The sequence below is a fragment of the Chrysochloris asiatica genome, unplaced genomic scaffold (genome assembly GCF_000296735.1).
Source record: "Chrysochloris asiatica unplaced genomic scaffold, ChrAsi1.0 scaffold00019, whole genome shotgun sequence".
Taxonomy (NCBI): domain Eukaryota; kingdom Metazoa; phylum Chordata; class Mammalia; order Afrosoricida; family Chrysochloridae; genus Chrysochloris; species Chrysochloris asiatica.
In genome coordinates, this window is record NW_006408537.1 from 16,163,389 (window position 1) to 16,171,315 (window position 7,927).

The 7,927-nt window shown below is 35.3% G+C and overlaps 1 pseudogene; it reads right to left on the reverse strand.

The window, feature by feature from the left end:
* LOC102827964 overlaps positions 1–7,927 on the reverse strand; it is a 28,318-nt pseudogene that overhangs the window by 5,277 nt on the left and 15,114 nt on the right.

Sequence of the window (7,927 nt, forward strand, 5' to 3'; positions counted from 1 at the left end):
TAGCATATTTGTTTTTATTCTTATTACATGTGTAGGTGTCTGAAATGACCTTCACTTAAGATTGTTTCTACAAATGTCTATCTCATGTTAGTAGAATCTGAGCTTCCAGAGGGTAGAACTGAATAAAAGAAACCTCACTGTGGGTAACCAATACTTACTTGTTGAATAAATAAATATGACATGAGCACCCTACAACATGTTTAGAGAATAAGAAAAATAGTGACAAAATTCCTTTCATTTACATATTTTCAAAATACAAAATCAGTTTTATCTATTATGTATAAAGGAAGGCTGGTATGCCTATTAAAGTACTAGCTTATATAGAGGAAGTAGTTTTTCAAGGTCACACTGATAGTACATAAATAGTGAAGCTGGAATGGGAGCTCAGCCCTTAAATGTACAATGGGGCTTTTACTACAGTAAATAGACATGAGAACTTAATATCCTTGATACTTAACTTTGTTTCACAATCTTAGAACATAGGTTGTGTTGGCTGAACTAAATGGAGCATGACTTATTGTTGTACTGATCAATATGCAGGTTAAGTCAACAATACAGAGTGAAGAATGGAAGCAGTCAATACCCAGTGAATCAGGGGTTTAGTCAGATTGGAAATATTTGCTGCAGGAAGGATGCAATACTTCTTAGTAGTTGGTATGAGGTCTTATGCACAGTCAGTAAGATCATCATATGTTGGTGATACTGGACACTTGTAAGAATCTCTAGAAGATGGCACTTAGCCACCCTCTGTTATTAATGATGGTATCCACATGAACTGGTATTTGTATTGTAAGGTTCATTTCTGGAGAGACTTGAAATATAGTGTAACTAGCTGACACTGAGAATGTCATTACTGAGAACTTGTGGCATGACAGCAAGAAAGGAATGAATCCACTCAGCAGGGTAGAGTCCTTGGCCCATTGACTGCAGTAGTAGATATGCTGTGTGCATGCATGCTACTATAGATATGCTGGTGACAATGGCAGGCCCTCTAGAAGTTAGGAAACAGATTTACATTCATCATAGCAAAAACCTATGATTGTTTGCAGATCAAATAAATTGCTTTAAATTGTAAAATTATATAAAACTATGTATCTTTTAATTTATTAGCATGAAACTAGATATCCATAGACTTATCCTATATATTCTGTCTTCTTGAAGGGAATCATCATTAAAAAAAAAAAAGAAAAAAAGTGCTTCATTGTCCTTTATAATAGTTAGGTTGTATTGATGTGTTGTTCTGGAATATGTCATCCTTACATGAGTAGTTAGCATCTTGAAAATCAGTCAGTGATAGTTTCAGAAGCAGCACTAGGCATGTGACTAGGACTCTCAGTCATAGAAGTTGGAGGTGGATTTGATTCCAAGGGAGTGACTGCAGTCGTAGAAACTGGAGGTGGATTTGATTCCGATGGAGTGACTGGCATAAACATAGAAGTACCTGTTGATGTCTGTAAGGTTAGGAAGGTGACATCAGACAACAGCTTATCAATCTTTACATTCAAAGAGTTTAATCTTATGTTAAGATCTGTGATGATAACTATAATGTTATCAAAGGCTTCTTTAATATCACTTCTAATATTTCTAACTTGACAGTCTTTGTAGAGACCAGAATCCTTCAGCCCTAGTTTCCCCCTCTCTCTATTTGCACTCTTCATGCTGCTCATAGGTCCTTCACAGGCTGTGTTATGAGATTTGGTGCTGCAAGTGCCATTTCTTGGCTTTCCAAAGATAGAGGTGAATCCTTCAGCACAGTCGGTTCTGTTGACATTATTAGTGCTTTGAGGTGGTGACTTGAGCATGGTTTTATTGATTATAATAGTTGTTAAATCTTCTTAGAACCTTGTTGAATGCTTCAAAATGAGACCTTTTTAATGTGCATTTGTTAATAGTAGACCTTTATGCACAGCATTTGCTCTTAAAGCCACATCACTGTCTTCACCAACTCACTAAAACTGCTCTTGTTGCGGTCACAAACTCATCCAGTTTCCAACCCTAACAGGGTTTTCTCAATCTTCACTTCCTAGTCCAACACAGTGTTTCTTTATCACTTCTGAAGCATCCTTGGTGGCCTGGTCATTGATGGCATTACAATTCTCTATGCTTAGGTCATAGCTGTGTAGGTACAACTTCACAGAAGGGAAAACAAGTTTTTTTCTTTAATTAGTTCCCAAATTATTCAAGTCATTTCACCTCCTGGCATCAGTACTACAGAACTGCCATGGAGTATTTGGTTGATTTTGACTTCAACAAACCTCTACCGTGAATCAACTTGTAATCACCTGAATGCCTCTCAAATCTTGCAGGCTCAGCTGAATGTAGCTTATCTACTGGAGGGGAAGATGTGCTGGCAGGAGCTGGGGTTGCTGAAGTCACTTGAACTGACACACATACACTGGTAGCCCTTGATATTTTGACTCCAGCTACCCGCTCTGTGGAAATTCTCAAAGTATCATTTAAAATGTAAGCCAGAAAACTATTATTGTTAAGTGCTGTCAAGTTAGTTCTGACTCATGGCAACCCTGTATAAGGTTTCCAAGGAGCAGCTAGTGGGTTTGAACTGCCGACCTTGTGGTTCACAGTTCAGTAATTATTATACAGCACCACACCAAGAGTCCAGATAATGTCACTCATTTATCAGCACACTTCAGTGCTTTCCATTTCACTTCAATTAATAATCAGACCATAAAATGGCATGCAAGATTTAAAACTGGCCTGGTCTCCCGGATCTTCTCGATTCTGATTTCTACTTCTTTCTTTTCCTTTCTTAGTTACTCTGTAACAGATTAGTTACTCTGGCCTCCTTTGCATAATATGAATAATCCAATATTTTTGCATTGGTTTTTCCTCCACCATCAACACTCTGTGTCTTCTCTTACCTCTTCCTTATCTAGCAAATGGCTAACTTCTTCAGAGAGGCTTTCATTTACCATTCTACATCTTCTTGAAGGAAAACATCAACTGAGAAGGATGTTGAAGTATTTTAGATGAGAAGATATGGTGGCTTGAACAAAGGTACTAGCTACATTGTTGCTGATAAAAGTGTTCATATCCATGATATATTATTCATGGAAGAACTTAAATGATCTACTGTTAGGCAAGAATTTGGCTGAGAGAAAGAAATAGAAATCAAGGATGAATTGTAAAAAACACTAATAGATAGCATATTTGTAAAAGGATTGAAAATAAATAATTAATTTAGGGTACATTTAAGTTGGTATATATACAGTTTTACTTGATGAGGTATAGAATTAACCTGGTCTTTGGATTTCAGGTCAGATAGATAGAGCATAGAGAGAAATAAAGACAATGTGAGTGAATATAAGACTATGCTTTGTAAGAAGGAAATGAAGGAAATAAGGAGCATGATGGTCCAAGGAAAATTACTGTATTCATTTAACTGGGAGTGCTTACTAGTTGTATGAAAAAGATAATTTAAAAATAATAATAATTACCAAAGGATTCAAGCAATCCCAGTAGGTGGATTTGTTAAGTGCCATTGAGTAGGTTCCGACTCAAAGCGACCCTGTATAGGGTTTTTGAGGAACAGCTGGAAAGTTTGAATAGCCAAACTTGCAATTCAAACTTATGTTTTAGTCCAGTGCTTATCCTACATCACCACACCAGGACCCCAAGATGGATACAGAAGCCTTAAAAAAGGATGACCACAATAGTAGTAAATAGTAGCAAATTGAATGCTAAAATCCTGTATGGGATTTCTGAGGCTTTAAATCTTTGTGGGAGTATAAAACCTAATTTTCCTCCTGCAGAGCTGCTGGTGGGTTCCAACCAGGGACTTTGTGGTTCAGAGTTCAGTGCTTATCATATGGAGCCACCTTGTGCCTGGATAGATCATAACTGAGTATAATGAAGATAATTGAGAAGAGGGTAATGAGAGAGAGTGAAACTCAGAGATAATATGGTATTTCTTATAAAACCAAACTTTTTTGTGCTGCCTTTGATTTTGAGTATTCATCTTCTTTGAGATCCTAAAGAACTAACCATAAGTTCCTCTGGATGCTCCTAAATCAAAGTGAATAGCTCTCCACCCAACTAGCTCCCCTATTAAATCAGTTTCACTTCACCTGGTACTTATTAATCTAATGGGTCTCACTCCCTAACAGCATAGGAAATCATTCAGACAAGCCAAAGAAATCCTTTCACAGAAAGCAGGAATTACCCTAACCTCTTGTTACTATAAAGCCTGTTGCCACAACTCTGGATTGTACAATTTGTTCCTGGTGCAGGCCCTATGTAATCTTTCATGGTGTGAGATGTGTTCCTCCACCAGGATGTGAGTGTATGCAATAAGTAAACTACTGTCAAGTTCATATCCACTGTAGTATATTTGTTCATCCTCATATCCTGTAGAGTAAGCATTTGATTGCTAACCATAAGATCTGTGGATCAAATCTACCAGCCTCTTCTCAGGAACCCTGAACTTGAAACCAACTTGATGGTACTTAACAACATCAATAACAACATAGCCCTAGAGGGGGAATTCTTTTGTTATCAGGGGAACAAAGTAAAATCAAATAATATCATATGCTAAAGTGGCTAGGGATTTCAGAAGGAATACAAAATGATCAGGATGTAGTAACAAAGGTCTGGTTAACTATACATATATTTCTTTGCCAAGTGAGTCATGGGTTGTAGAAAAATAAACAGTGGCCTCATCAGAAGACAACCTGGAAAACTGTCTACAAATTTCCATTAGAAAAACAGGGGATAATGGAAGAGTTTTAGGTATTAAGAAATGTTGAAGGTTGTGCAGAACATTATGAGGATAAGAGCCCAGTTGATAATGTATGAACTTGGAAGATGTAGAGGTCATATAATGTTAAGTGAAACTTAGTGCATAACTCTGTACTAACATTAAAATAATTTTTTGTTTCTAGAGAACTTCATGTGTCCAGGACTAATAGGGGAAAGACTATATGGATTGTAACATTTATTCTCAAACTTGGGCATTCAGGGACTCAGTTTTGATGTTAAAATGTATAATACTTGTTGAAAATATTAAAATTACATTAATTTAAAATTTAATTTTAAAACTATTTAAGTAGCTACCTATGGTGAAGAAAAGTCAACAATTTCCTATTTTTAATTATAATATAATTTATAACAAGAATATAAAGTTTTTTAAAAAACTATATTTACACATTAACAAACATCTTTCTATGTGACACAGAATGGTTTATTTAAAAGAGGAAGTTAGCCTCATAAATATGACTATTGATTCAAAGCAAAGAAAAATGAAGCTGCTTAGCTTTAAAAATAATTAACAAAAGAGTTTGAGGTTTCCTCTTAGTAGAAAATTATTGAGTGGCCAAGTAGTAGCATTCCATTAATTAGTAAACTTCTCCAATAGTGATTACTATTTTAAAACATAATTTTCAGTATTGATGTAAAAATATAGCTTTAGTATATATAGACAGAGAGTAGGTTAACTTACGTGTTTCTGTAGAGATAGTGTTCTTTTTCAAAGTCACAATGCATGCTTAATTAGGTTTACTTGTGACACAAACTGAAAATCCTAACCCTTCTCAGGGTTGACTGGGTGAGACTTATGACACAGCCTAATGAAATGCTGAAACTCTCTTGGAAAAAAATAGGTATTTTTATACATAGAATTGACACTTTGGAGGTGTAAGTCATAATAATTGCAACTCAGTAAGTAGGAAAACCAAAAAAGTAATGAGTTCTTAGAATTTGAGTGGAGAGAATAAAAGCATACAAAGAAAATATCCTGAAGGTACAGTATTTATATTTCTTCAAAATCTTGTTTATGGTCTCTTTTATAAACAGAATTCTCTTAAGAAGCTTTCTTGATATAAGAAATAAAATACACTTAAGTGGCAATTGAGTTATATAATTGATTTTAAGTCAGTAGAATTTGTATGGGAATGACACCAGCTGACTTTCTTAACATTTATTGCCAGTTTCATGTTTCATTATTTTACTCTGAATATTCAAAATGTGATTTTTTATTTTTTAATAAAGAAAATATTAGTAACTTAAAAAACAAAAACATCCCTGTGGAGTCATTTCTGACTCTTAGTGACCCCCCATGTTTGGTGCAAATAGTCTTGATTGACTACTAACCTCAAAGATTAGCCATTCAAACACACAAAAGCAAGACCTGATCTGCTTTTGTAAGCCCAGAATCTCTATGAAGAAGTGTACTGTGCAATAAATGGGGCCAACCATAATTACATATATATATATTAAATAAATATTAAGTTATAAGTGCGTATATATATATGTGCATGTGATGGAAATGTAGTTTTGTTGTTGTTGTTAAATGCTATTGAGTCAGTTCCAATTCATAACATCCCAGTATAGGGTTTCACAGGAGTGGCTGGTGCTTTTGATACACTGACCTTAAGGTTAGCTGTCTAGCACTTATCCTACCACACCATATCAGGAGACGCTATCCATGTTCTTACAGCACAAATAATTCCCCTTATAGTATTTCATGTTTAGGGAGTCGGGTGTCGCACTATAGGATAAGCACTGGACTGCACGGTCCATTTGAACCCCAAGGTCAGCAGTTTAAACTTACCAGTCTCTCCTCAGAAACCCTATACAGGGTTACTATGTGTTGGAACTAACTCATTACACTTAATAACAACTGCTAGTGTATAGTTAACCCAGAGTTTTGAGAGTTCATATTATACTGGTCAGCCCTCTGTTATCCTTGCTTCTCCATTAGAGAGGTAATCAAAGAGTCTAGAAAGCCTCACTGGTGACTTGCCTGCAGTACACCGGACACCATCATCTATAAAATTGAAGTGGGGTCTACAGAGTCCTGGTAATTGAACACTTCCTTTGGGGAAGCTTTCAAAAACAGTTCATCAAACTTTGCAAGCTCCTGGAAAGTACTGGCACCTTTAACTTAACCCCAACTCCCAAAATGGCCCAGTATGCTTTGTTTTCTATTTTATGTTGAATGTTGTAAGAATTCAGAGCCTCTGACTGTCCTTCATCATTGGTATCTTTTTCTCCAGTTATATCTGTACTTTCCTTATCTTCCCTCTTAGTATTCTTTTTGACTGTATATAACCTTAAAAGTGATGGCTGCTTTCTCTGTCTCACCCTTCATACCACAAAGCCTCATTCTCATTGATTTCTGGGGGTTGGGGTGCCACTCACATTCAAATTCAATTATGTGCTATTTCTGACTCATTAAAATAGTTTTAGCTTTGCTTTTATTCTACTTTTTTTTTCTTTATAGATTGCCATCTGTAATCACAGGTCTAATTTAATTAAAAGAAGATAAAATACATTTAACTAAGTGGATTTTTGGTAATACAATGTATGCTTTTTTCTTAAAATATGTGGACACTAGAAACAAATAGAACACATACAATGGCTCAACTAATTTTATGAATAAGTGCTTATTACAACTAACTTACCTGATTAACATACTTTATCCATTCTAAAAAAATTCATGTTGAATTTATATAATATCCATCTTAACTAAAACAAATTTAACAATTTAACATGAAATCCCTTCATTTAAAAATTAAACCAATAATTAATAATGGTGCAATGCAATATGGGATGGCAACAATGTCTCTGGTACTCTAGCTACTTCTTTGATGATGTTTTTATTATTTTTTTGAAACTTCTAGAATCCAGACTAATTGTAATAATAAGGGTAAATAAAATCATCATAATTTATAAAAATGAACAAAATTGATATATATGAATTTATGTTTAACTATGTGGCACTGTGGGGTAAAGCACAGAACCACAAGGTCAGTTTGAACCACAAGGTCAGCAGTTCATAATCACCAGCTACTCCTTGGAAACCCTTTACAGGATTGCTCTGAGTCAGAATCCACTTGAAGGCGCTTAACAACAACAACAGCATATTTGCCTAGGAGCCCTGGTGTAGCTCTGTAGGATAAGCACTCAATCA